The following is a 27,939-nucleotide window of genomic DNA, read 5'->3' on the forward strand; positions in this document are numbered from 1 at the left end:
AGCCCCCTTGCCCATGGTGGAAAGGGCAAAACGACTCGCCCAGCTCCCCAAACAGCAGCAGATGGAAGCACAAAGGGTAGGCCCGGTCCTGGTGGTCAAAAGGGCACAACCCCGGTCCTGGTGGTGACGGAGAGAGGGTCGTCAGCCGGGTATAAAGGGCGGAGGAGCCTCGATCTCCTGATGGACCGACCAGGGCACTCCCTATGATGGAAGGACAGGCCCATCCCTCGGCTGGTATGGCTGCTGTGGAGAGCTGGTCCCGCCGGGAACAGCGGTGGAGGTGTTGCCTCGGCGAGAGGTGGGCTGCGAGTGCACAGAGCAAGGAAAGACACAACTGTTTTGGTTTGCTTGGAAAACTTGTTTTACCGGAGGCAGCAACTAAATATCTACATGCTTTCTTGAAGTGAATTAAGTTTTATTCTTTCTCACAGGGAGTTTAATGTGTTAGTATGAATTATAATCAACTATTATTGTTGGTTAAAGATATACATATATATTTCTATGCATGCATAAACCAGGCTGCAACCGCTGTGAAATATTTTTTATATTACTATATTTTTTCATGCTGCATTGATAAAGCACTGTTTTACAGAGAAGAAATAGAATATTTACATATTTTTACAATATATAAGATGCATGAAAAAGGCCATTCAATCATTGCCCGACATGTGATTTTTTTTCCGTCCAAAAATTAAAATACTGGTGATATCTGGCATTTCTCCTGTCGCGCGAACGCTCCTATTGCCAGTCCTGCACCAAGGGGAAAGAAAAGTGTACAATCAGGGTAAAATGCCCGCCGCCGGACCTTCCACCCCGCCACCCCCCACCCCACCACCGGGCCACCACCACCCCACCACCCTAGGAAGGGACAACGGGGGGACTAACGACCCAGGGCAAGAGGGTCACCCAACCACCACTGACCTGTGCCCCTTCTCCCCGCAACTGCCCCGACGCCAGGTGAGCCTGGATCCGAGACAACCTCACCAGCGGGCTAACCATCGACAGCAGTAGGGGTGAGACTGATAAAAAATCAGTCCCTAGTAGCTTTTTGGCGACGGCCATAGTTACACCCCTCAAGGGCAGGAGGCCCTTTGGTGAGCCACGAGGTGTCCCCACCTCTGCCACAGTGAGCCACGAGGGAACACCACCCTCTGCCACACTTTTACTGAGCCACGAGGGGCCAGTACCCTTTGCCACAGTGAGCCACAAGGGAACACCACCCTCTGCCACACCTTTGGTGAGCCACAAGGGAACACCACCCTCTGCCACACCTTTGGTGAGCCACGAGGGGCCAGTACCCTCTGCCACAGTGAGCCACGAGGGAACACCACCCTCTGCCACACACCCAATAGTGAGCCACGAGGGGCCAGTCCCCTCTGCCACGGTGACCCACGAGGGAGAAATACCCTCTGCCACAAACAGGGCAGGAGGCCCAATAGTGAGCCACGAGGGGCCAGTACCCTCTGCCACAGTGAGCCACAAGGGAACACCACCCTCTGCCACACACCCAATAGTGAGCCAGGAGGGGCCAGTACCCTCTGCCACAGTGAGCCACGAGGGAACACCACCCTCTGCCACACACCCAATAGTGAGCCACGAGGGGCCAGTACCCTCTGCCACAGTGAGCCACGAGGGAACACCACCCTCTGCCACACACCCAATAGTGAGCCACGAGGGGCCAGTACCCTCTGCCACCCCAAGGGTAAGAGTCCCTAGTAGAAAGCCAAAAGTGGGTCCCAGGGTAAAGCAACCTGGAGCCACGGCTGTGACGGAGACAGGAGAGAGAGTTGCCTCCATGCTACCCTCCCTGTATATAAGAGAGAACACGGTCTCCGTGTGCCCTCTACCTTCAGTGTTCCCCTGTGGGAATAGCTGGACACCACTCGGGAGAGTTGCCCCGAAGGTGTCACCGGAGCGGAGGCAAAGTCCCAGTCCGGGCCTGCCTTCTACTCCTGGGAAATTCTTGTCTCCTCCAGGCACCAGCAGGAGACGAGGCCGCAGCCCAAACCTGACGGCGCGTCCCCTGGCAGACCTCCGCAGCCCCAGGACCCCCAGGCGAGCCCAGCAGCCTACCAGCGTGAGTAACGCTGACCTCCTCACACCACGGAGCCTCCGATGCCAGACCCGCCTCCTCCCACTGTTTGGCCCCAGTCCCAAGGACCACCACTCCAGGTCGAGGCCCCAGACAGGCAGGCCTCCCTGCACCACACCGACGAGACCCTGAGCTGAGGGTCTACCCCAGGTCGAGGCCCCCAAATAGGAGGACCTCCCTGCAACTCACTGACGGAACGGACTCGGGTAGTGACTCCCCCTGCGGGTAGTGCATCGCCCGCCACGGGTAGAGTTCCCGGAGGTCCCCCCTCCCCCAACTATAGTGACAGAGTGAATTAACCCAGGAAAAAAGGGTAGATCAGTGACGCCCCTTCGACCGAAAGATACCCGAGAAAGTGGAACAGGAACAGTGACAGAGTGACATAGTGCGATCCAGAGGAAGTCAACAGATAAGTGTTAGTAATCCCAAATAAACTCACATGCCCCCTTAAAAGAAAGTAATTCAATAATAGTAAGTCAAGTGTTGTCCCCCTCCCAGAATAGAGGAGTTCCCTCGTCAGTGTGAACGGCAGTCGGGTGCGCAGGAAACCTGAAACCCCAAGGAGAGTGTCGCCGCGCCTAGTTAACCAAGTCGAGTGTCATGATCCGCACCCTGCCTTTCTTATAGTAATACTCCTCCCCCAGATTCTTAATCTTGTGTATGCCTTTTAGTACTGTGAGTATAAATATTTTGGGCTTTGATGAAAGACAATCACCCCCACTTATAGAACCACAAGCCATTGTTATATGTGATCATTTTGTGTGTTGAGTATCCCGTGTCATCCTAACGTAACTCTGTGTCTCTGTATCCTATATCCTAAATATCACTCTGTATCATATTGTAACGGTTTTAGAATTAAGGTAATAGATGTGTTAAGGTATACTGCCTAGTTTTTATGTCCTGTTCCTTTGTTGGTGCTTTACTTCCGGTCCGGAAAGAGGACCCCGCTCAGTCGCTAGTGTTTTTAGGGCGAGGAGTTGACCTAAAAACACTCAGCATAACACTGGTGGCAAGCGGTGGTTCTGGATCCGAGTAAAAGCACGGAGGAACATAAAAGGAACTTGCACAATGGCAGCCAAACCGCACATTCAATTACCAAAATTCAACCCAGACCAATGTGACATGGATGTATATTTGGATATGATCAAACCCCTCTTAGACATAGGGTTTGACTCGGATAAGGAGAAAATTGCGGTCACATTACCTAACCTGGGAAAAATTATCACCAATGTCGCACCCAAAATAGTCCCAGAACTGTCATGGGACCAGTTAACACAAATAGTGAAACAGGCTTTTATGCCTTGTATGGGCAGAGTTGTCGCTCTTTCACAGCTCGATGCCCTCACCTACGACGGTAACTTGGACGACACTTTCGTCCAGGCTCGGCGCCTTGTCAGCGCCGCTTATCCCGAGGCAGAAATGAATACTCGGGATACCCATACATTCAACGCTCTGCTGAGGATTCTCCCTAGCACAGTCAGGGAGCACTTCTCCATTTATGATCCCTCAGGAAACATGGATCAGGACCTGCAACTCGTCAGACGTCTCCTCGCCGCCCGTCCCACACCACAACCCCTTCACGCAGTAACAAGATTCCCCAGAAATCACAACCCCCCACCAAAACCCAAGCCGCAGCCTAACCAGCCGCCTGCAGAGCTGCCTCCCACAGTACCCAGGGCTTACCCACAAAGGAAGCGCCCTAACCCCAGTGAACAAGGCAATCTAATTACCATAAACCCTTGGGAGTTCACGGCTTGCAGTCGCACCTGCCCCCTTCATGACATAAGGGAGCAACTCAAGGCGAACAGGCGCAAAAATCCCCAACAAGGGCGTAGAAAAGTCTCCTCCCTTGACGACAACGTCCAGGAGGACGACGTGCCACCACTGCTCTACCAAGGACCGGACAACGACGAGCACGACGATCTCGCCCATCCTCAGCAGATAGATTTTTAGGCCCGCCCCCCCACCTCCCCATGGTGGCAGGGGCCACCTCACATAACTACAGGCCCCCAGTCTACAACAAGATATGGCTGAACGGGGTCAAGGCAAGATTACTGGTGGATACAGGAGCAGCCACGTCTTGCCTCTACTCCCATTTTTACTCCCGCCACATCTCAGCATTCGGCCCACTCCTCCCCACTTCAGCCGACCTCGTAGATGCGGGGGATGGCCCCCTACCCATCCGTGGGGAAACCCGGGCCCTACAAACCACCACCCACCAATGAGTCTCCACCAACCACCCATTCATCATTTTTGATTCTTCATGTAGTCAATATGATGGATACCTCGGCCTGGACCTCCTTCAGAAACTCCACGCGACCATTGATTGTTATCAGCGTCGCCTCCACTTCGGTCTAGCCCACCCTAACCAAGCATCCACCAACAAGGAAAAAAAAAAAAAAGAAGGAAAAACAACACCACCACCCCCACACCACCCCCACACCACCCACACACACACCACCCTACAACACTCACCCTCCCCAACCCACCTGTACATGTAACCCTACCCTAACCTCGCTAAATGCCTCGCTTCATCCCCCTCCAACCCCATCCCCCATTCCACCCTTGCTACCCCAGACTCCCTCATTCCCTGCCACTATTGCTTCCACCATTACCATTCCACCTCACCACGAAGCGTGGGTCACACTCACCAGACCCTCAGGCACATCAGTCCTTTTTTCACCATCCATCCCCACCGGACCCCTATCATCCTGTTTAGTTTCCCCTACTTTCCTCCCCCCCCCACGTCCACCAAATCCGTATCGCGAATCTCGCCACAGCATCATTAACTCTGCCTCGAGGACTCATCATTGGTGATACAGAAGAGGCAGAACCATGCTCAACACCACCCCCTAATCACCCCACTCTCCCCAACATACCACCACATCTATCCCCTTCCCAATCAAACAGCCTCCACCAACTACTCCTGGACTTTCAGGACTTATTCTCCACCGACCCGACCGATCTTGGCCATACCACCTATCTAAGCCACGAGATCCATACTACCGGACCTCCCATTCGCCAACCATCTCCCGGAAAAAATCCCAAACAACGGGCAGAAGAAGACCGGCAGGTCCAGGAAATGCTCAATGCCGGTGTCATCTCAAACTCCACTAGCCCATGGTCCTCACCTGTAGTACTCGTGCGAAAAAAGGACGGAACCATGTGTTTCTGCGTCGATTACAGCAGTGAACAACGTTACCATCAAAGACGCTACACTACTACCCAGGATCGACGACTCCCTAGACTCTCTCCACGGATCGACATGGTTCTCTACCCTAGACCTGCAATCAGGCTATTGGCAGGTTCCGGTCCACCCCGACAACAAACACAAAACTGCCTTCTCAACATCAAACGGGAAGTACTAAGAATTCAACGTCCTTCCCTTCGGGCTCTGCAACGCCCCTGGCACATTCTCCCACCTCATGGAATCTGTGCTGAGCGGACTCACCTGGGAAACCTGTTTGGCTTACCTCGATGACATAATAGTTTTCAGCCATACCTGGGCCGACCACCTCCACCGCCTCAAACAGGTATTCCAGCATATACGCTAGGCCGGGCTCAAGCTAAAACCCACAAAATGTGTTCTAGCTGAACGATCAGTCTCCTTCCTCGGACACCTGATCAATGCAGAGGGCATCTCTCCCGACCCCGACAAGTTACGTGCAATCGCCGACATCCCCCCACCCCGTGATGTGCACAAAACCAGAGCCTTCCTAGGATTAACCTCCTATTACCGGCGTTTCGTGAAAGGTTTCATGAACATCGCCAAACCCTTGCACGACCTTACAAAAAAAGGAGAACCTTTCGTCTGGACAGGACCCAGAAACAATGCATTCACCACCCTCAAAGCCAAACTCACCTCCGCCCCAGTCATCGCCTTCCCAGACTACAACCTGCCGTTCCACCTGTATACCGACATCTCACTCCACGCCATAGGGGCAGTCCTTGCACAAGTCCAAGACGGCTGCGAGCACATCATCGCCTGTGCCAGCCGCACCCTAAACTCTGCGGAAAGGAATTACGCGGCCAACAAATGTTAATGCCTAGGAATTATCTGGTCACTCGAGTACTTCTGCTCGTACATCTCAGGCACCCATGTGATCGTCATTACTGATCACCAGTCCCTACCGTGGTTGCGCCAATCCAACACCACAAACGCACAGCTCACAAGATGGTGAGAAACTCTCGAGAAATACGACTTTGAAATATCGTATCGTCCAGGCAAGCTCCACACGAACGCCGACGCCCTATCAAGATTAACCATCAACGCCATCTCAGCAGAACCAGACCTGATCAAAATGTGGCAAGATAAGCAACGGCCTACCTGGATCCTGCCAAACATTTTCAGCAAACTCCACCTGCACAGCGAACACCTGTTTGACCCCAACAACCACATCGTCCTAAGCCCCACCACCGCCCACGACACCATGCTGCACCTTCACGCCAACAATGGCATTCACCTGGGCACTAAGAAACTCACTCAAGTGTTCAATGACATGTATTGGACACCGAACCCCACCACCATCGCCAAGGACATTATACAATCCTGCCGTGCCTGTGCTCTAGGAAAAGATATCACCCGCACACCAGGCCCATCCGGAAAACTAACAGCAACAAAACCCTGGCAACTACTTTCCCTCGACGTCGTCGGACTCCTCACGCCCAAAGCAGGATATAAATATATAATCACCTTCGTTGACGTCTACTCCAAGTTCATAATAGCATGCCCCACAAAAGATCACAGTGCAGTATCCGTCGCAGATGCTCTAACCCACCACGTATTCCCATACTTTGGCATTCCCCAGGCCTTACACTCCGACAATGCACCAGAATTCACAGGAAAAGTCTGGCAAGAATTAGCAAAAATATTCGAGTTCCACATCTCCCACTCATCCCTCTACTGGCCCCAAGGCAACAGCGTCTGTGAAAGAAGTCATCACTCCCTCCTCAATCACGTCTGCACTCACATCATGCAAACAGGGAATGAAGATTGGCCTGCTCATGTCAAAATTGTTCAATGGGGCCTAAACACATGCCCACGAGAAGATGGCATAACACCACACGAGCGAGTATTCGGGGAAACCCCGCTCCTCCTCCCACTCCGCCACCACCTCCAGCCACCCACCCCGCCCTCCACTACAGGCCCTCTCCACCACCTCAAACGCCGCCTCCACCACCTGCAAACACAACAGGACCTTACACCCGACACCAACCACACCAACCCCTACAAACCTGGCCAATCCGTTGTCGTGGCACAACTCCCTACCCCAAATAAGATCTCACCCCGATTCATCGGACCCTTCACCATAACCCAAGTCCCCAACCCACATCAAGTAATCATCAATCAGCAAGGCCAACAACGCACGTATCGGAATCGCCACGTGCGACCCTTCCACCCACCCAACAATGACCACCCCCACACCCGAGCGCCCCGCACCTCTGCCCGACCACCTGGCCACACCGACACTTCCGAGAATTACCCCCCAAACTCCTACTCCTACTACTTCTCACCCCCACTCAGCACCTCACCTACAACCACACCACCCCCCATCACACCTGATCCTGACTCACCACATCAACCGCCCCCATCACCACCCCCGCCCAGCACCGCCACCCACTCACCGCCTCCCACCCCTCCCTTTACCACCCCCCACACAACATCGCTTCCACCACCTGCCTCACCACCGCCGCCCCAAGCCACTACCTCCTCAAACAGCACTCCTCAACCCCCTGCCACCTGCACCCGCACCACGCCCATACCTACCCCATCAAACACTCCCCCCCTCCCCTGCGACCATGCCCACTATACCCGCCACACCGCACTGCCACCCACCTCACCCCCCAACAGCCGCTCACCCTCACCACCACCACGTGCACAACCACCCTCACCACCCACATCCACACTCACCACCACCACTACCAGGTCTGGTCGCCTCTCAAGCCCACCATCCAGATACACCCCAACACCACCCCGCAGTAAACGCCCAGCCCGCCACCCACCACCACAAACCCCCCCTCCCCCAAACACCTCCCCCATCACCCTCCCTCTCCACCAAGCACGATGGAAAACCCACAAATCCCAATTCCCTAAAGTGAAATCCTCCATCCAAAGACCCATTCCCCATAAAAGCACCTACCCACCAACACTCACCAGCATTCAGCTACTGCCTTTACACCAGCCACCAACCACCAAGATGAGGATCACCCGAGTCCACTGGCTACCCTACAACCAGCCACCCATCAAGATCCGACAGACGCCCCAGCTTCTTCGCCGCCTACGCCACACAAACCGCCCATCCTCCATCCGCCTCTTTTTCAACCCAGCCCAAGAACCAAACACCATGACCAACCACTGGATGAACCTCCTGCAACACCTCATCCTGATCAACAAGACGTTCATTACCACCACCTACCACCTGCAGTCACGGGGTCGTGACTTTTTCACAGACGACGGTGGTAAAATGCCCGCCGCCGGACCTTCCACCCCGCCACCCCCCACCCCACCACCGGGCCACCACCACCCCACCACCCTAGGAAGGGACAACGGGGGGACTAATGACCCAGGGCAAGAGGGTCACCCAACCACCACTGACCTGTGCCCCTTCTCCCTGCAACTGCCCCGACGCCAGGTGAGCCTGGATCCGAGACAACCTCACCGGCGGGCTAACCATCGACAGCAGTGGGGGTGGGACTGATAAAAAATCAGTCCCTAGTAGCTTTTTGGCGACAGCCATAGTTACACCCCTCAAGGGCAGGAGGCCCTTTGGTGAGCCACGAGGTGTCCCCACCTCTGCCACAGTGAGCCACGAGGGAACACCACCCTCTGCCACACCTTTGGTGAGCCACGAGGGAACACCACCCTCTGCCACACCTTTGGTGAGCCACGAGGGAACACCACCCTCTGCCACACCTTTGGTGAGCCACGAGGGAACACCACCCTCTGCCACAGTGAGCCACGAGGGAACACCACCCTCTGCCACACCTTTAATGAGCCACGAGGGGCCAGTACCCTCTGCCACAGTGAGCCACGAGGGAACACCACCCTCTGCCACACACCCAATAGTGAGCCACGAGGGGCCAGTCCCCTCTGCCACAGTGAGCCACGAGGGAGAAATACCCTCTGCCACAAACAGGGCAGGAGGCCCAATAGTGAGCCACGAGGGGCCAGTACCCTCTGCCACAGTGAGCCACGAGGAAACACTACCCTCTGCCACACACCCAATAGTGAGCCACGAGGGGCCAGTACCCTCTGCCACAGTGAGCCACGAGGGAGAAATACCCTCTGCCACATACAGGGCAGGAGGCCCAATAGTGAGCTACGAGGGGCCAGTACCCTCTGCCACCCCAAGGGTAAGAGTCCCTAGTAGAAAGCCAAAAGTGGGTCCCAGGGTAAAGCAACCTGGAGCCACGACTGTGACAGAGACAGGAGAGAGAGTCGCCTCCGTGCTACTCTCCCTATATATAAGAGAGAACACGGTCTCCATGTGCCCTCTACCTTCAGCGCTCCCCTGTGGGAATAGCTGGACACCACTCGGGAGAGTTGCCCCAAAGGTGTCACCGGAGCGGAGGCAAGGTCCCAGTCTGAGCCTGCCTCCTACTCCTGGGAAATTCTTGTCTTCTCCAGGCACCAGCAGGAGATGAGGCCGCAGCCCAAACCTGACGGCACGTCCCCTGGCAGACCTCCGCAGCCCCGGGACCCCCAGGCGAGCCCAGCAGCCTACCAGCGTGAGTAACGCTGACCTCCTCACACCACGGAGCCTCCGATGCCAGACCCGCCTCCTCCCACTGTTTGGCCCCAGTCCCGAGGGCCACCACTCCAGGTCGAGGCCCCAGACAGGCAGGCCTCCCTGCACCACACCGACGAGACCCTGAGCTGAGGGTCTACCCCAGGTCGAGGCCCTCAGATAGAAGGGCCTCCCTGCAACTCACCGAAGGAACAGACCCGGGTAGTGACTACCCCTGCGGGTAGTGCATCGCCCACCACGGGTAGAGTCCCTGGAGGTCCCCCCTCCCCCGACTATAGTGACAGAGTGAATTAACCCAGGAAAAAAGGGTAGATCAGTGACGCCCCTTCGACCGAAAGATACCCGAGAAAGTGGAACAGGAACAGTGACAGAGTGACATAGTGCGATCCAGAGGAAGTCAACAGATAAGTGTTAGTAATCCCAACTAAACTCACATGCCCCCTTAAAAGAAAGTAATTCAATAATAGTACGTCAAGTGTTGTTCCCCTCCCAGAATAGAGGAGTTCCCTCGTCAGTGTGAACGGCAGTCGGGTGCGCGGGAAACCTGAAACCCCAAGGAGAGTGTCGCCGCGCCTAGTTAACCAAGTCGAGTGTCATGATCCGCACCCTGCCTTTCTTATAGTAATACTCCTCCCCCAGACTCTTAATCTTGTGTATTCCTTTTAGTACTGTGAGTATAGATATTTTGGGCTTTGATGAAAAACAATCACCCCCACTTATAGAACCACAAGCCATTGTTATATGTGATCATACTGTGTGTTGAGTATCCCGTGTCATCCTAACGTAACTCTGTGTCTCTGTATCCTATATCCTAAATATCACTCTGTATCATATTGTAACGGTTTTAGAATTAAGGTAATAGATGTGTTAAGGTATACTGCCTAGTTTTTATGTCCTGTTCCTTTGTTGGTGCTTTACTTCCGGTCCGGAAAGAGGACCCCGCTCAGACGCTAGTTTTTTGGGGGCGAGGAGTCGACCTAAAAACACTCAGCATAACACAGGGGACAAAATTTCGCCTTTTACACCATTACATCTACCTCACACTGACACATCATATTAAAGAGAATCATATATGGGTAAAGAAAAATAACAAACCTCTCTCACTTTACATCACTTTTATGTCTGACGCTTCATATAAGAGAAGATCGTCAATGAACACGAAACATACCAAGCCTCTCAGCTAATATACGAACAAAAATTCGACTATTACTCCATCGCGTCTGCTTCACACTTGCAACATGTCCTTCATCCCTGACAATATCCCTGACACATCATATTAAAGAGAATCATATATGGGTAAAGAAAAATAACAAACCTCTCTCACTTTACATAGTGATAAAAGTTTACCTATTATTCCACTGCATCTACTTCACATTTAGGGCATGCCTGTCACTTTCCCTCTTGATGCGCCATTTCAGTGAGAAATAACTAGTGTATTTGTGGAAGAACATACCAAGCTCCTTTTTGCTAAGTAATGTTGTCCACCAGAGGAACGTGGCTTTATGTGGATAATAAACCGCAAGCTTCCTCGGATGTATACCCTTATGAATTTCATTTGGAGCGCCTTAATCCATTAGAGCATCAGGTCTCAGGCAATCTGTTTTACCTATAGTTAGTTTGTTTTCTTGTGTTAAGGAAACTGACTCTCGCACAATCGTGGCTGTATAATATGCTGAGCCTTAGTTACGAGGTAGGAATGCCTTTTTCGTTATTTGTCAAATTGACTTTCCAATGTGGCTATAATTGGTCATCAAGTGAGTTGAAAGTGGTCAGAGATCTTAGTTAGTTTAGGGAAAAAAAATGTTCCACGCCTGTCTAATGTCACATGCCTTAATTACGAAAGAGTGCCACAAAAGAACTGCTTCCATGTCACCATGCCCTCCGTTATTAGGCCGTCCTCTCTCCAACTAGTACCCTCTTTGCTCATTATTATACTTTTCTGTCTTCATCCCTCCATTTCATTCTCGGTCTTCCCCTTTACCTCACTCACATACACTCTTCTAGTTAGTCTTTTCTAAAATCGTACCTCTCTGAGCGATGTGTGTCTGGAACAGTGAGTGAAGTCTGCCACAAAAAGGATGCTGGTAGTTGCACACACGACGGAGATGATGTTTTCGGTCCTCTCTAGGCTACTCTGAAGCTGTCAGTACACACAAACGTGTTGTCAGCGGTTAGTTAGTGCTTTCAGGATTGTAGCCGATTTGTTTTCGTCTGATGGAACTGGGACATTAAAAGATTGATGGTTAAGTTGTGATTGCGTAAAGTTCGAGCAGCCTTAGCTGTGAGATAGAAATAAGTCTCCTTAGTTACTATCCAGATCAGCTCTTCAGTTTAACTACATTTGGTTAATAATTGGGCTGGAAAGAGTTGTGGAGATTTGTCACGGGAAAACAAATCGTCTTCGGTAGGGCTTGGTTTTTACATGACAAAGGTTGGTTACGACTGAGGGTCGTATTCTGAATTACTTTCGATATTTCGTAACACCTCCTCCTAAGCGATTTCTTCCGCGCGTGACACATCATTATCCTCTTGCCTCTTCATGATGCAAACTATGCCAATTAAAAAAAAAAAAAACATGCAGGAAATTGTTAAGGTGTAATATACAAAAAGAAGTCACCAAGGAAAAGGTGCTGCGAAGTTTGTTCCACTTATAATACGGTCTTAATTCTATACCTGTTGTCATGGGTTAGTTTAGTAATGTTTTCAGGGGCTTTAATCGATTCCAGATTAGAACTACACTCGGCCACGACTCAAACCCTTCTACACCTGTCCATACTCCCTCATTCTTAACTCCACCACCTGGTGATGGAGTGGGACGCCTTCATGTGGTGCCACCAACATAATCCGGCAGCTCAACTGTCGGGTTACACGAACGTCCCTGAGCTTCTCTATCCCCCGATAGGAGGATGGTGGACTATAGGCGAAGGGCAACTTAAGCCAGCAGTCTGCTGAGTTTACGTTTCATATGAATTTAGGGCAACCCAAGCAGCAAAAACAGCAACAGATTTAATCACCAGTAACCGTGGTCCATTCCTAATTAGAAGTATAGCTGCAGGTGATGAATTTTGAGTGAGAAAGAATGGGTAGTTGTGGAAGGGCGTAAGTTTGTGGCCGAATGTAATTATGATTTAGAATGAACAACAGTTCGTTATCTCCATTACTATACTGTTTTCATCTTTATTTGGCCCAGATTTTTGTCAGTTTGCAGTTCACTTCATTTTGCTGAAGGGCAGAATACGGTTCTTCATACTTTCCGTAGCAATTGGTTCTTCATATTTTCCGTAGCACTCGTTCGTGACTAGTACCTTATTCTTCTCTCTTGCTAAAACTCGACAATGAAAATGGAGAGATGGCAGTATTAGATCAGTAAGAGTAAAAATAGTATAAGTTCTTAAACGGTGCACTCTGGTACTGGAGAAAGGCATCTTCACGTGGCAGCACCGTATGACCTAGCGGCTCCACTACCACGAAATACAAACTTCCTTCATTTCACTCACTTCCCTAAATGGAGGATAGTGGACTGTGGGAGAATGGCAGCCTCAGACTGCAGTCCACTTGGTTTATGTTCAGATGAAACTGGAGCTGCAACGAAGGCATCAACGGCTTACCTCGATTTGTTTGTAGAAATGGTGCAACAACTTCAGCCTGCAGGCCACATGGTTTACGTCCAGATGAGCCTGGAGCCACAACACTATCAATATCAACGGCCAACCTTTATTAGTGGATAAGATCGGTGGGAGGGAGACACAGGACAGAGCCTGAGTTCTTTCTTTTCTCTAACGTTTCGGGCTATACGGTACCTACTTTCAGAGAGGGTGGGTTCCGCGTGGCCAGAAACGGTAAGACAACATAGGACGCAGGCTCTGCCCTGTGTCTTCCTCCCACCTAATTTATCCAGTTGTCACAATGGATTAACCACATTACCTTGATGAGTATGTAAAGGTGGTGCAACAATATCAGCCTGTAGTTTGCCGTGTTTAGGTTCACATGAACCTGGAGCCACAAGAAAATAATAATAATAATAAATAATACCTGGATTAATTTTTATGTGGTACAGCAAATTCAGCCCGCGGTTCACTGTTTAGGCCTAGATGAATCTGGACCCAGAAAAACATTATCATTCACAATACCTTGATGAGTTTATAGAGGTGGTGGAGGAGGTGTAGGCTTGAGAGAATCATGATGGAATACCCAAGGCTGTGAGCGGCATGAAGCTTCCTCCTTAGGGCTTCCTCCACTTCAGGCTTCACCACCTTCATATTATCAGGGCAGATCTCGTCTCTGGTGACGTTCAGCTTTAGCTGAACGGTCCCCCAGTCTCTGAAAATAATAATAATAATAATAATAATAATAATAATAATAATAATAATAACAATAATAATAACAATAATACTAATAGTGCGAGTTATGCCGTGATGTCATTGTGTGAAACGAAGATGAAAGGGTGTGAAGTGGAGTGGGAGGGTGTGAAATGTATAAGATCAGGAATGAATGGATGAGGAAGATGCAAGGAAGGAGTTGCTTCTTGAATGAGGTGTGGCAGAGTGGAATGTGAGACTACAAATATGTCAGCTCGAGGTGTATGTATGTCAAGTTCAAGTCTGAGGTGAAAGTGGCAGTGACTGTAGCATATGCACCGTGTAGGGACAGGAGTGAGAAAGAGAAAGACAGGTTTTGGGATGAGCTGGATGAAGTAGTGGGAGAAATACCCAGGAGCTATAAAGTGATCGTAATGGGCGATATGAATGGAAGAGTAGGCACTGGTCCTGAGGATGACATAATGGATTGTTATGGAGTACCAGGAGAAAATGATAATGGGAAGCAACTAAAGGATAGGTCTCAGAAGAGTAGGTTGTGCATTTGTAATTCGTATTTCAAACACAAAGATGCACATAAGTATACATGGTATAGAGGGGATGGGGATCGTGTTGAAAGCAGCCTGATTGATTATGTGCTCGTAGAGATGTCGATGATGGGAATGGTTGCTGATACGAGGGCCGTGAGAGGACGATATGGAGGTCTGTCAGATCATATGATTGTGGTATGCAAGATCAAGCTGAGAGGAGTGAGGTGGATCAGGAGAGAGAGGAGCAGTCAGGGAAAAAGATTGAAAGTTGAGAAGCTGAGGATCAAAGAAATGGCAAATGATTACAGGACCAAAGCAGAGGAGGAGTTAGAATCAGCAAGTTGGAATGAAATGGATCTGGACAGCCTGTGGAACGCATGTAGGGATTGCTTAGTCAGGAATGCTAAAGCGGTGTGTGGTGTGGCAAGAGTAACAACAAAGAAGAAAGGTGTGGCATGGTGGGATGAGGAGTTTAAGAGAGAGGTGAAGGAAAAGAGGAAGAAGTGGCTAAAGTGGTTACAGGACAGGAGTTCAGTTGAAAAAAGAATGGAATATACTGAGAGCAAGAAGAACGTAAAGAGACTAGTGAAGAGGAAAAAGAAGGAGGTAAGTGATGGTCTAGGAAGAAAAATGAATGCGAACTACTCTGATAATAGGAAGTTATTCTGGAAAGAGGTGAGGAAATGTAGAAGTGACAGTGGACAGAAATGTGATGTGTGAAGGATGTAGGGGATGAAGTAGGGACCAGATGGAAAGAATATTTTGAAAGCCTAATGAATGGGAATAGAGAGAGCAGATCGGCTGTAAACATGATTGGTTTGGGGGGGGTGCAGAGAAGGAATGCAGTGCCAGGAGATGTGACACTCGCACAGGTGAAGAGTGCTGTGAAGCGGCTGAAAAATGGGAAACCAGCTGGGATTGTTGAGGGAATTGTTCGGCCCCAGTCCTGAGGGCCATACTCCTGTTCCTAGCCCGGAGAAATTGGGCCCTTCCGCCACCTGCAGCCCCAGACGAGAGAAGACGCCCCTGCGCGCCATCCCTTGGCCTCTCGGCACGACCCCCCCCTGGCAGTGCCCCTGCACCGGCAGAACTGTCGCCGACGTGTCTCCCACCGCATCCGCCGCCAGTGACTTGTGAGACAGTGATTGTGCCGTAAGTACAGTGTAACAGTGACAAGGTGATAGTGTATTTTCCTAGCACCAGGCCAAGTGTTCATGTGACGGGGAAATAATGGCCTAATGTACAACAGGGCAGAATAGTGAATAACTCATGTAAAACCCAAGTGATAGTGCACAAGACTCATGTATGACTCCCTTCACGTTATAATCAGTGTAGCGACCAAGCCGTGGAACTTCTATTAGTAATTTTTCCAAATGTTCCTTGCTCTTAGAAAATAATAAATCGAACAAGCTATCCCTACCCTCCTCTTGGTATTACTATAAATATAATTAGACCCCAGTGCCATACACCCTCCCCTAGTGAGCTTTATCTTGAACTCCTCCACACGCGCAACAAGCTTGAACCGTATTGTGATAATTATCTAATAACCCTTTGCTCTTAGAAAATATAAGTTAAACGCGCTATCAATAACCTTCGCCTCATACTACCATGAATACAATTAGACCCCAGTGCCTTACACCCTCCCCTAGAGAGCCCTATCGCTCACCCCTCCACGTGCACCAGTACTCTGGACTATACTAATTCTGTACATTACCCTTGGAGTGTTATCCCACGTACTTACTACTGTAGTATCCTGCGTGATACTGAGAACCTAGTTATAAGAGTTTGTAATTGACCAAATATTGTGCTGTATCATCTGCTGTTGTCCTTTGTCTAAGTAATACACGTGTATAGGTTATTGCCTGAAGTTTTTGTGTCCTGCCTCTCTCTTATTTGTCCTAAGCCCCGGTCTCGAAAGAGGACCCCGCTCCCCGTTAGGTGTTCTAGGAGCTAGAAGTCGAACCTTAAACACCTAGCATTACACAAAGTATTAACACAAAGTGCTTTATTATGTTCTTAATAAATATCTACATATCAGGAGGAGTGAATGATGAAGTGAAAGAGAGAGAGATTGTCCAGGTGCTTGAGGATGCAAAAGTGGATATATGTGGATTGACTGAAACTAAATGGAAAGGTGAAAGGATGAGAGAATGGGAATACGGTGTAGGTATATGTGCGGGAGTCAGTGAGGATGAGAGGGCAAGAGAGGGAGTATGTCTGATGATAAGCAAGAAGTGGAAGGAGAATATAAGAGAGTATGGAACAGTGGGTGCAAGGATTGTATGGGTGAGGATGAAAGTAGGTATACAAGCATGGGCGATTGTATGTGTGTATGCTCCAACTGAGGATCGAGTGGCAAGAGTGAAAGATGAGTTTTGGGCGAGAGTAGAAGCATGTATGGACAAGTTTGAGAGGAGCGAGAGAGTGCTGTTGATTGGAGACATGAATGGCAAAGTCGGGAATGTACGAGTGGATGGAGTGGTTGGTCAGTGGGGTGTGCCAGCGGAAGTAGATGGGAATGGTAGTGCTTTGGTGGACATCTGTGCTGGTAAGGGGTTGGCAATAGCCAACACCTACTTTCGACATAAGATGATCCACCGGTATACATGGAGAGTAATGAGGAGGATGGATGGTGAACTTGTTGAACGAAAGGCAATGATAGACTACGTGTGTGTGGATGAGCGAATGAGAAGACAAGTGTTGGATGCAAGAGTGTGGAGAGGGTGGGGGAATGGAGTCTCGGACCATCACTTAGTGATGGCCAAGGTAGAGCTGCAAAGAAAGTGGTTGAGGAGGCGAAGGGGAAGACAGGAGGAAGCAGCTCCTGTGAGAAGAGTGGAGAAATTGCAAGATAGTGAGAAGAGGACAGAGTATAAGAGCATAGTGGAAGAAAGATTGGGAAGGTATGAGCTAGAGCAGATGGAAGGGGTGGAAGACGTATGTAAGATATTCCACGGAAGAGATAAGCGCAACGTGTGAGGCAGTTTGTGGAGTGAGGAGGAGATGCAAGGGTGTGCAAGGGACAGCATGGTGGAATGATGAGGTGAAACGAGCTGTGGAACAAAAGAAGAAGGCATATGGTGAATGGTTGTAGAGTAGAGGTAGGGGAGAAGATGAGAGAGAGAAGAGAGAGGTATATGTGAGCAGGAGAAGGGAGGTTAAGAGACTGGTGAAGGAGAGTAAGAAGAAAGTGGATGAAGAGTTTGGGAGGAATCTGAGTGTGAAATGGAGGGAGAGTAAGAAATTGTTTTGGAAGGAGGTAAAGAAAGTAAGGCAGTGTGAAAGGGAAAATAGTAGGGGAGTGAAAGATAGGAATAATAGATTGTTGGTGGAGAAAAGAGAGAAATTGAGGAGATGGAAGGGAGCACTTTGAGGATTTGTTGAATGTAGAGAGTGAGAGCAGTGTGAGTATAAGTGGTTGGGGAATGGCTGGGAGAAGAAGAGATGAGAGGAGGGAGGAAGAGATCAGTAGGTCGGAAGTAGTGGAAGCGATGAAGAAGATTAAGCTGGGAAAGGCCCCAGGAATTGATGGAGTGTGTGGTGAAATGCTTAGGTATGGGGGTGAGATTGTTGTGGAGTGGATATGGAAGTTGTGTAGATTGGCTTGGGAAGAGGGAAGGGTTCCAGAGGACTGGAAATCAGGTATAATTGTTCCTCTGTACAAAGGAAAAGGGGAGAGAGAAGTATGTGGTAACCACAGGGGTATTTGCCTTCTTAGTGTGACTGGTAAAATATATGGTAGAATACTCATTGATAGGGTTAGGCATATGACAGAGGAGCTAGTTGGAGAAGAACAAGGGGGATTTAGGAAGGGAAAAGGGTGTGTAGATCAGATATTTGTTCTAAGATGTTTAGTGGAGAAGTATCTAGAGAAAGGGAAGGAAAGTGTACGCTGCCTTCATGGACTTGGAGAAAGCTTATGACAGAATAGATAGGAAAGGTATGTGGAAGGTATTAAGAATATATGGAGTGGAGGGGAAATTGTTGAGTGCTGTGAAGAGTATGTACGAGGGAGCTAGGGCTACGGTGCGAGTGGATGGTGAGCTGAGTGAGTTCTTTGATCTCAATGTGGGACTGAAACAGGGGTGTGTAATGTCTCCATGGCTGTTTAATATATATATGGATGGGGTCGTAAAGGAGGTACAAGGTAGGGCAGTGGATGTGGGGGTGGCCCTAATGAATGAGGGTGAGTTTTGGAAGCTTCCGGTGTTGCTGTTTGCTGATGATACAGTATGGTTGAGTGAAGATGAATGGGAGTTTGCAAGGTTTGGTGAATGAATTTGGGACAGTGTGTAGGAGGAGGAAGCTGAAAGTTAATGTAAACAAAAGTAAAGTTATGGTGTTTGAGAGGAATGAAGTCACAGAGTGTGCAGTGAGGTTGGATGGTGAGGATATGGAGAATGTGAGTGCATTCAAGTACTTGGGTAGTGTGATGAGTAAGGATGGAACTTTGGGGGATGAAGTACGTGAAAGGGTACAGCAGGGAAGGAAGGTTGTTGGCACACTGAAAGCAGTGATGAGAAATAGGGAGGTGAGTATGGAAGTTAAGAAGTCACTGCATGATGGTATTGTGATCCCTACTCCTGACGTATGGAAGCGAGGCGTGGACCTTGCAAGAGGGGAACAAGTCAAGAGTGAGAGCAGTGGAAATGAGTTACTTGAGAGGAGCATGTGGAGTGACATGGAGGGACAGGTTGACGAATGAAGAAGTGAAGGAACGTTGTGGGGTAGATGTGGATGTGGTTGAAAAGATTAGGAGAAATACACTGAGGTGGTTTGGACATGTGGAGAGGATGGAGAATGAAAGACTGACTAAGAGGGTGTATGTAGGTGAGGTGGAGGGAGGGAGAGGGAGGGGTAGACCGAGGATGAGGTGGAGGGATGGAGTTGAGAGGTATATGAGGGAGGGGGGGGTGAGTTGGGGGGAGGGGAGTCAAATGGTGGGTGACAGAGTGACTTGGAGGCGTTTTGTCTGCGGCCACCCTTTGCGGGATTAGGGCGTCGGGCTATAGATAGATAGATAGATAGATCCTAAAATTTCGCATTCTTTTCAGTAACTTGGGGTTGTCATTAAATTACCAGGCCTAGCGCTGACTCAGCATACTTGTTTGATAGCAATGACGGGCAACTAAAAACATTCCATAATTCACTTACCTAAACTTGGCCGAGATCTTCCTCCTTCTACAACTTATTTTACGGATCTTAATAACAGAAATAGACAAAACTACGGCTCTTCTTCCATCTCATTGCAATTATTAGTGATTACGATAATGTTCTAGTATTAATCTAGAAAGCATGGCAGTGCTACGCTGTTGCAACTCTCCACCAGACCAAGCACATACTCCTCACCTCCCAGCGAACCTAACCAAGTGCATAACGGCCATCACCCCCCAAATCTTTTCTTTTAATGGTGGCCGTAAGGAGAACGCCTTGGAGATGCATAACCTGGGCCCTTCAGATTCCTTGCACAGGTTGCATTGAAATCTCTTGAATAATATATTTTTTACTTCTTCATTATTTAAAAAACTACTTAAGACAGAGCATTCTACCTATCAAAAGACACCAGTTCACCCCCCAAATCTTTTCTTTTAATGGTGGCCGTAAGGAGAACGCCTTGGAGATGCATAACCTGGGCCCTTCAGATTCCTTGCACAGGTTGCATTGAAATCTCTTGAATAATATATTTTTTACTTCTTCACTATTTAAAAAACTACTTAAGACACAGCATTCTGCCTATCAAAAGACACCAGTTCACTATAAGACACATAACTATGTGAAATTACGTGGCTCTATAGTGAATGCTTTCCAAGTTCTTACCAAGAAATGAAATCTCTACGCCTGGCCAGCCTCCCTACTGCCCTGCCGCCCAACTCTATAGACGGACTCCTATTGATCACAGTGATAACAACACTCTCCTCTGACTTTGTCAGGCGGAGGGTAAAAATGTAGCCAAAGGATGTATATCATCGCCTATTCCGTTATTGTTCCCCCAACAGTTCTTTCACTTTAACTTCGTCCAAATTTTCGGCGTTGCAACATGTTTCACTTTCCTCAGTGGCAGAAAAAGAGACTGTTACAATTCCACATCCTTTCCATAGGATTTCCCTGTGATTGACACCATAATTATTACAGTGTATATTCATTCATGAATGTGTAAAATCATCTAAAAATAATAACAAGGAGCACTGAGAAAATACAACTGCCATGCCTTGCAACTGTCCTTGCTCTGTGACCTTGACCTGTAATGGATTGCTCTCAGATTTAAAATGATTCATTCTTGTGTGACCATGAACCACTCCACTAAGTCTGGCTCAAACTGAATTAAAATGTTTAAGCTGAAATTGCCCTGTGCCTTGACCTTTGACCTATTGTTCTCAAAACTGAATAAATCAATCTTTGGCTAACCGTAAATCGTCCCACCAGATTTAATTCAAATTGGATAACAACTTTTTCAGTTAAAGGGCCAAAAATTTGATACTGTCCTGTGAACTTAGTCCCTGTATGAGTATACTCATACAATTCGATCTTCCTTGAATCTCTTGGGTAATACTCGGAGTCCCCGGGGGGGGGGGTACCATAAATATCCCCACCATCCGCCCCCCTCCTGGTGATGACACAACGAGCTGCCTGGAACCACTGTCTGACTCACTCCTTCATTTCAGCAACATTAGCCACCTTTCCACTAGCTTTCCCTCTGTTGAGCACCACCTCTTCTCCTTTAAACCTCACCTGCTCTTCTTAAATGAGACTCAGTTGTCTGAGGCAATTGATAGCAAACCCTTTTCTGTATCCCCCTACTTTATACTCATTTCAAAGCCAAAGGTGGCTGTTGTGTATATGTACGCAACGACTTATCTTGCTCTCATGTTCCTGAACTTGATTCTTATGAATTCTCTACTCTCTGGCCTCGGCTCTCCTGTCATTCTCTGACTAAATACATCTGTGCTGTTTACTTATCCCCTGATTCTACTGACTGTGAAAATTCCTCGACTACTACGATGGAACATATCCTATCCATTTCTCCTTTCTTTGAAATCTCCATTCTAGGAGATTTCAATGTTCACCTCCACCTTTGGCTCTCCTCTCGTTTCACTGATCCACTTGGTGAACAAGCCTTCATCTTTTTTATCCTTACTGACCTAGAGCAGCTTGTACAGCACCCTACCCGTATCCCTGACCGCCTTGGAGAGAGCTCCAACATACCTGACCTCTTCCTTACAACTAATATTTCTGCTTATTTTGCTCATCTTTCTTCTCTGTTGGGCTCCTCCAATCACAACTTTATCACCTTCACCTCTCCTAGCTTCAGTATGGCCTGTGGACCCTCCAAAGAAACGTCGGTTGTGGCACTTTGGAGCTGCTGTTAAGGAGGCCCTCAGGTAGTACTAATTTGATTTTCACTGGAATGATTATTGCTTCCATGGCCGGGAGCCATCTGAGTGTGCCATGCACATAACAGAGGTTATTCTCTTGGCCATGGAAGCATACATTCCATTCTCATATCCATTGACTAATGCAAGAAAGCCTTGGTTTAATCACGCATGTTCTAATGCTGTCCACAACAAGGAGAAGGCCTATATAAAGTACCAGAGCTAACCCACCCCTGAATCACATCTTTTTTATGTTTCTGCCAGGAATAATGCTAAGTCTGTCCTTCACTCAGCAAAAAATAATTTCATTCGTACAAAATGGTCTCAACTCTCCAACCCGAATTCTTCCCGCTCCTTCTGGCACCTTGCCAAAAACCTTTCTAACAACTTTATCATCCGTCCCTCCCCTTTTCTATTCTGATGGCTCTGTAGCTATTTCTTCTACTGATAAAGCAGATTTATTCATTCAGAATTTCTCCTCCAACCCCATCATAGATCATTCCGGTGCTGTTCCTCCATCACTTCCCCCCTCTGACTTCCCCATGGCTACATTAGAATTTCTCAACTGACGTATTTTCTTGCATCACTGGCTTCAATACTTACAAAGCGTGCGGGCCTGATGGGGTCCCTCCTGTTGTCCTCAAGAACTGTGCTTCTGTGTTTACACCCTGCCTAGGTAAACTCTTTCGCCTTTGTCTATCAACTTGCACCTTTCCTTCTTCCAGGGCGATCTTCTCACCTACAGAGTTCTGGCCATCCTCCTTTCGGTATTTGAAGAAAACTTTGCCATTGCACTTAACATCTCAAAGGCTTTCGATAGAGTCTGGCATAAATCTTTCATTTCCAAACTGCCTTCCTACGGTTTCTATCAATCTATCTGTGACTTCATCTATAGCTTCTTTTCTGGTCGTTCTATAGCTGCTGTTGTAGAAGGACACAGTTCTTCTCCTAGATCTATCAATAGTAATGTTCCTCAGGACTCTATCCTATCACTAACTCTCCTTTTATTCATCAGTGACCTTCTAAGCTGTACATCTAATCCTACCCACTCACACACCGATGATTCCATCCTTCACCTTTCCATTCGGTTCCCGCTACGTCCGTCTCACCAGTTGCTGTTACACCTAATGTCTGACTTGGCTCGTATCTATGACTGGGGTAAAAGTAATCTTGTTGTTTTTAATGCACCAAAGACTCAGTTCTTAAACCCATCAACCTGACAAAATCTTCCGAAAGAGTACCCACTGGTGTATGATAATATCCATTATCCAGCTCAATCCTGAATCATCCTTAAACATCTATCTATCTATCTATATACCTAGGCTGCTTCCCCTAAGGAAAGGGAGGTAGCCGAGACAGGACGACTCACTCTCCATTTACTCATCCATTCAAACACATTCATTCGCATCTTAGCCCCAAAGGGGAGAACGGACAGATCCTCACCGCATCACACCGCACAAGGGTCAACTGCGCAATGCAAGCAGTGACATCCACAGCAGGGCCCGACAGCAGAACTGGTTTACCCCTGCCACATCATAACAGACCCACCCCCTTACCCGCACCTGACCTGACTAGCTGATCAGACCAAATGCGGGAGAATATCCCCTCAGGGCTGCGTCATCACTTATTCATTCACAGTTTCTCTCCATTTATTTCTGTCACGCACAGCCACTCTTCCTTGCTCAACAGACATCCCTCTCGCATCCAGCGCTCTCTTCACACTGTCCATCCATCCTATTCGTGGTCTTCCTCTCAGTCTTACACCTCTCACATCAGATCTAGTTATCTTTTTCACCAATTGCTCATTATCCATTCTCTCCATATGCCCAAACCATTGCAACACCCTCTGCTCAACTCTACCAGCCATCTCCCGAACAACTCCAGTTCTCCTTCGCACTTCATCATTTCGCACTCGATCCATACGCGTCACTCCACACATACTCCTCAGACATCTCATCTCCATTACATTCAAACTTTTCCTCTCTGCTACACCCATATTCCATGTTTCAGCCCCATATAACGCAGTCGGTACCACAACACCCTCATACAGCCTTCTCTTTACATCCATTCTAAGCGAACGACATTTAAACACTTTTTTCATTCCTCCCAGCACCTTTCCTACTTCATTTATTCTAAACTTCACTTCTGCATCTATTCTTCCATCCACAGCAACATGTGACCCTAGATATTTAAAACAATCTACCTCCTCAAGCAACTCACCATTCAAAACTATATTCATCCCCCTACCATCTATCAACCTTAAACATACTTGGGTTTTATTCTCTCGGGATATATCTTGGAAAGATCATATATTACATCTCTTGTAAAATCTGCTTCCAAGAGATTAGGTGTGCTAAGGCGACTCTGTACCTTCTTGATCCCTGCACAGTTGTTGACTTTATACACGGTTTTTATTTGCCCCTGTGTAGAGTACAACTCTTGTAATGCTAGGTGAAAAAGGCCCGACTCCCCGGTCCTAGAACACCTAACGTGTAGCGGGGTCCTCTTTCGAGACTGGAGCTTAGTGCAATAAAGAGAGGTAGGACACAAAAACTCCAGGCAATAACCTTTACAAGTACTGTATATTACCACAGTCAGACACAGGACAAAAACAGCAGATATTACAACACAGTATGTGTCAGGAAATGAAACCTTAACTAGGATATTAGTATCTCGCAGGATACTGGCTTAACAGATATTGATGCCAACACTACAATTCTAGTGCACAGGTGTACAGGGAATACAGGATTGCGGTGCGCGTGGGAGCGCGGGAGTGAGGCTCACACGGGGGGGAGGGGTAATGCGCGGACGGTCAGAACAGAGTTATAACAATATTGGAAGGGAGTTAGTATTATTAATTCAAACTTAATATTTTCTAATAGCAAAGGGATTTTGACAATTCCTCGTTCAGGTTCTTACGTACACACTGACTGCTGAGAGGAGATTCTTAAGGGAAGGTGGAGGACACTGGGAATTCACTGTGTTTATGGTAATACAAGCAGGAGAATATTATTAACACTTTTTCTCTCCTGTTTTCTGATAGCAAAGGACATTTGTATATTTTGCTATAGAGAATCTCTCGGGGTAGTAGTCTTACTGATTTTCTACAAGGGCGTCACTCGTGAGTCTGATTCACCAGAACTTAGTCTCTGCACTCGTCCTTATTCATCCGCCCGTGATTTCATTCGCCCCGATATTCAACATACACTAAGTCACTGTATCCTGTTACACTGATTCTGGGGTAACGTCACACTTAGCATAAGTCACTTAACTAATTCTGGGGCAACACCACACTCAACATAATTCACTCATATGGTGGGGGCGGCAGGGAGACACACTGGCGACAACTCTGCCGGAATAGGGGCACCGCCAAGGAAGGGCGTGCCGAGAGGGCACAGGACGACTAGCAGGGGCGTTCTCTCTCGTCCAGGGCTGCAGGTGGCGATGGGGCCCATAGTCTCTGGGCTAGGTACAGGAGTGTGGCCCGCAGGACTGGGGCCAGACAGGTCCAGGAATCTCTGGCTCAAGTCTCGGCCGGAGGTGGAGGTCTTTCGCCGTCTCGGGGGAGTGGAGAGATCACGCCCGGGAGTCCTGGGGAGGGCTGCGGCCCCCAGAGTCAAGGGGCACTGTCAGAGAGGGGCTGCGGCACTGACCTGAACTAGGGTCCGTCAGGTGGGTCTTCTCCAGGGCCAGGCGTAGGCAGCAGAGGCCAGGGGAAGCTGTAGGGCCTCTCTGGGGTCCTTCGGTATTGGAGGTCCAGGCTCTTATCTCATGCTGGGGCAATGACTCCTCTGACACCTCTCTTTGGCCGTGGGGCCCGGCTATCGGCCGTGGCTGCCCAGGGGCGCAGCTATAGGGCGCCAAGGCCTGGCTATTGGCCATGCCCTGAGTGGGGGGCTTAGCGCGCCTCAATACAATCGGCCATCTGACTAAGGCGGGAGCGGCTTTCGGCCGTCTCCTGCAGGAGGGAGGGTGAGCGGCTATCGGCCGTCTCAGGGGCAGCACCTTCGGAGCGGCTATTGGCTGTCTGGCAAAGGCAGGAGCAGCTATCGGCCGTCTCCTCCTGCTGCAGGAGGGAGCGGCTATCAGCCATCTCCTCCTGCCGCAAGAGGGAGCGGCTATCGGCCATCTCTAGGGCAGCACCTTCGGAGCGGCTATCGGCTGTCTGATGAAGGCGGGAGCAGCTATTGGCCATCTCCTTCTGCCGGAGGGGTGAGCGGTTTTCGGCCATCTCGGGGACAACACCTTCGGAGCGGCTATCGGCCGTCTGACAAAGGGGGGAGTGGATATCGGCCATCTCCTGCAGGAGGGGGTGTTGGGCGGCTATTGGCCATCCCAGGAAGGACACCTTCTGAAGAAGGAGGGAGTGGCTATAGGCCGTCTCCTCGTTACCCTCAGGCCAGTAAGACACCGGTTCCTTTACGAAGGGCAGGCGGCTATCGGCCATCCCTAAAGAGAAGGCACCTTCCTGTAGAAGGCGGGAGAGGCTATCGGCCATCTCCTGAGGGGCGCTAGTTGGAGCTGGAAAGACAGCTTCACCCTGAGCTGATCTGGCAGTCCCAATCCCTGAAGGTAGTGTCATCTTCCTGCTAGGGCGGCGGTGCGGCGGTTGGGTGCTATAGGGGTGCAGGGCCTGGGCTGACTTATGCCGTTGTCGCACGGCATCCCGTGAGTCGGCTGCGGCTACCCCGTGGGGTCAGGATGGGGGTGTCGGTGAGTTTCTGGGGGCACTATGCTGGAACTCACGCATTTCGTTTCTTGGGGCACTATGCTGTAAATCACGCATTTCAACTCTCTTGTGTGGGGAGGCTCCCCACATACAGCTCTTCTCTACGGGGTGGTGTCAAAGGCTTTTCTTCTCTTCAACTCTCCTCTTACTGGCTCCCTTCAACCTTTGTCTCTTTACCACACTGTTGCATCTTTATCTCTTTTCTAACATTGCTTCAGTGGTCACTGCTCCTCTGAACTGTCTGCCTGCACCCCTCCACCTCTAAGACGTGCGCATAGCACCTGTCATAGAGGTGCAGGGATGCAAGAGTTAACTGTTACTCCCAGTCCTTCATTTAAGGATAAGGGGATTAATTCCCGAGCTAGACCTCATCAGATCATATAGCCCTGCTAGGGTTACAAGAGAGCGCTACCCCTCCCAGCACGGCAGCCACCGGGCGGGGCGCGAACTTGCAAACTCACGATTACGAGCCCGACACCCTACCACCGAGCTACCGCGCTCCCCGTCCTTCATTTAAGCAACAGGTCAACCCTGGAACTGTCTCCCTCTCTCTGTATTTCTTACTTACTATGATCTCCAGTCTCTCAAATGCAGTTTGTCCAGGCATCTCGAAATGAAGGGATCTTGAATTTGGCTCGTTTTTGTGTTTTTATTTTTTCTTGGAAGGAACGGTTTGTGGGCTCCTGGCCTTTGGTTCCTTCTTCCTTGCATTGAAAAAAAAAATTCATTCCTACCATAAAGACTCAGTGAAAGAAACTGACCACTCTGCTTCAAAATACATTGACCAGGAGTGGCTTGTTTATTTTGCAATGAACTCCATACTGTCAGCTTAATTTTTGTATGGTGACATCTGGCTTCCCTCTAAGCTTGCTTCAAGAGAACCTTGGGTTTATGCCCAACTCAGTCACCGAGCATCTGAACTATGGGGGAGTATTTTAGATTTCACACCTGGCCAGATCCCTTGGATATTGCTTCCGCTGTATTTGATGTTACTGTGTGCACTCTAGTGATTGGATATGGGTGCTACCGATCTAACTAATGAGGAAAAGGCTCTTATCCTCGCCTGCAAGCAGGAGAACATCTCTACCAAAGAAACACCACAACACACCTGACGGCCAGAACAGTCAGTGTAGAGTGTCCGTGGCCTCCCGCCA

This window comes from Coenobita brevimanus, chromosome 19, assembly GCF_032717465.1.
Source record: "Coenobita brevimanus isolate Jiangsu-jjx chromosome 19, ASM3271746v2, whole genome shotgun sequence".
Lineage (NCBI taxonomy): Eukaryota > Metazoa > Arthropoda > Malacostraca > Decapoda > Coenobitidae > Coenobita > Coenobita brevimanus.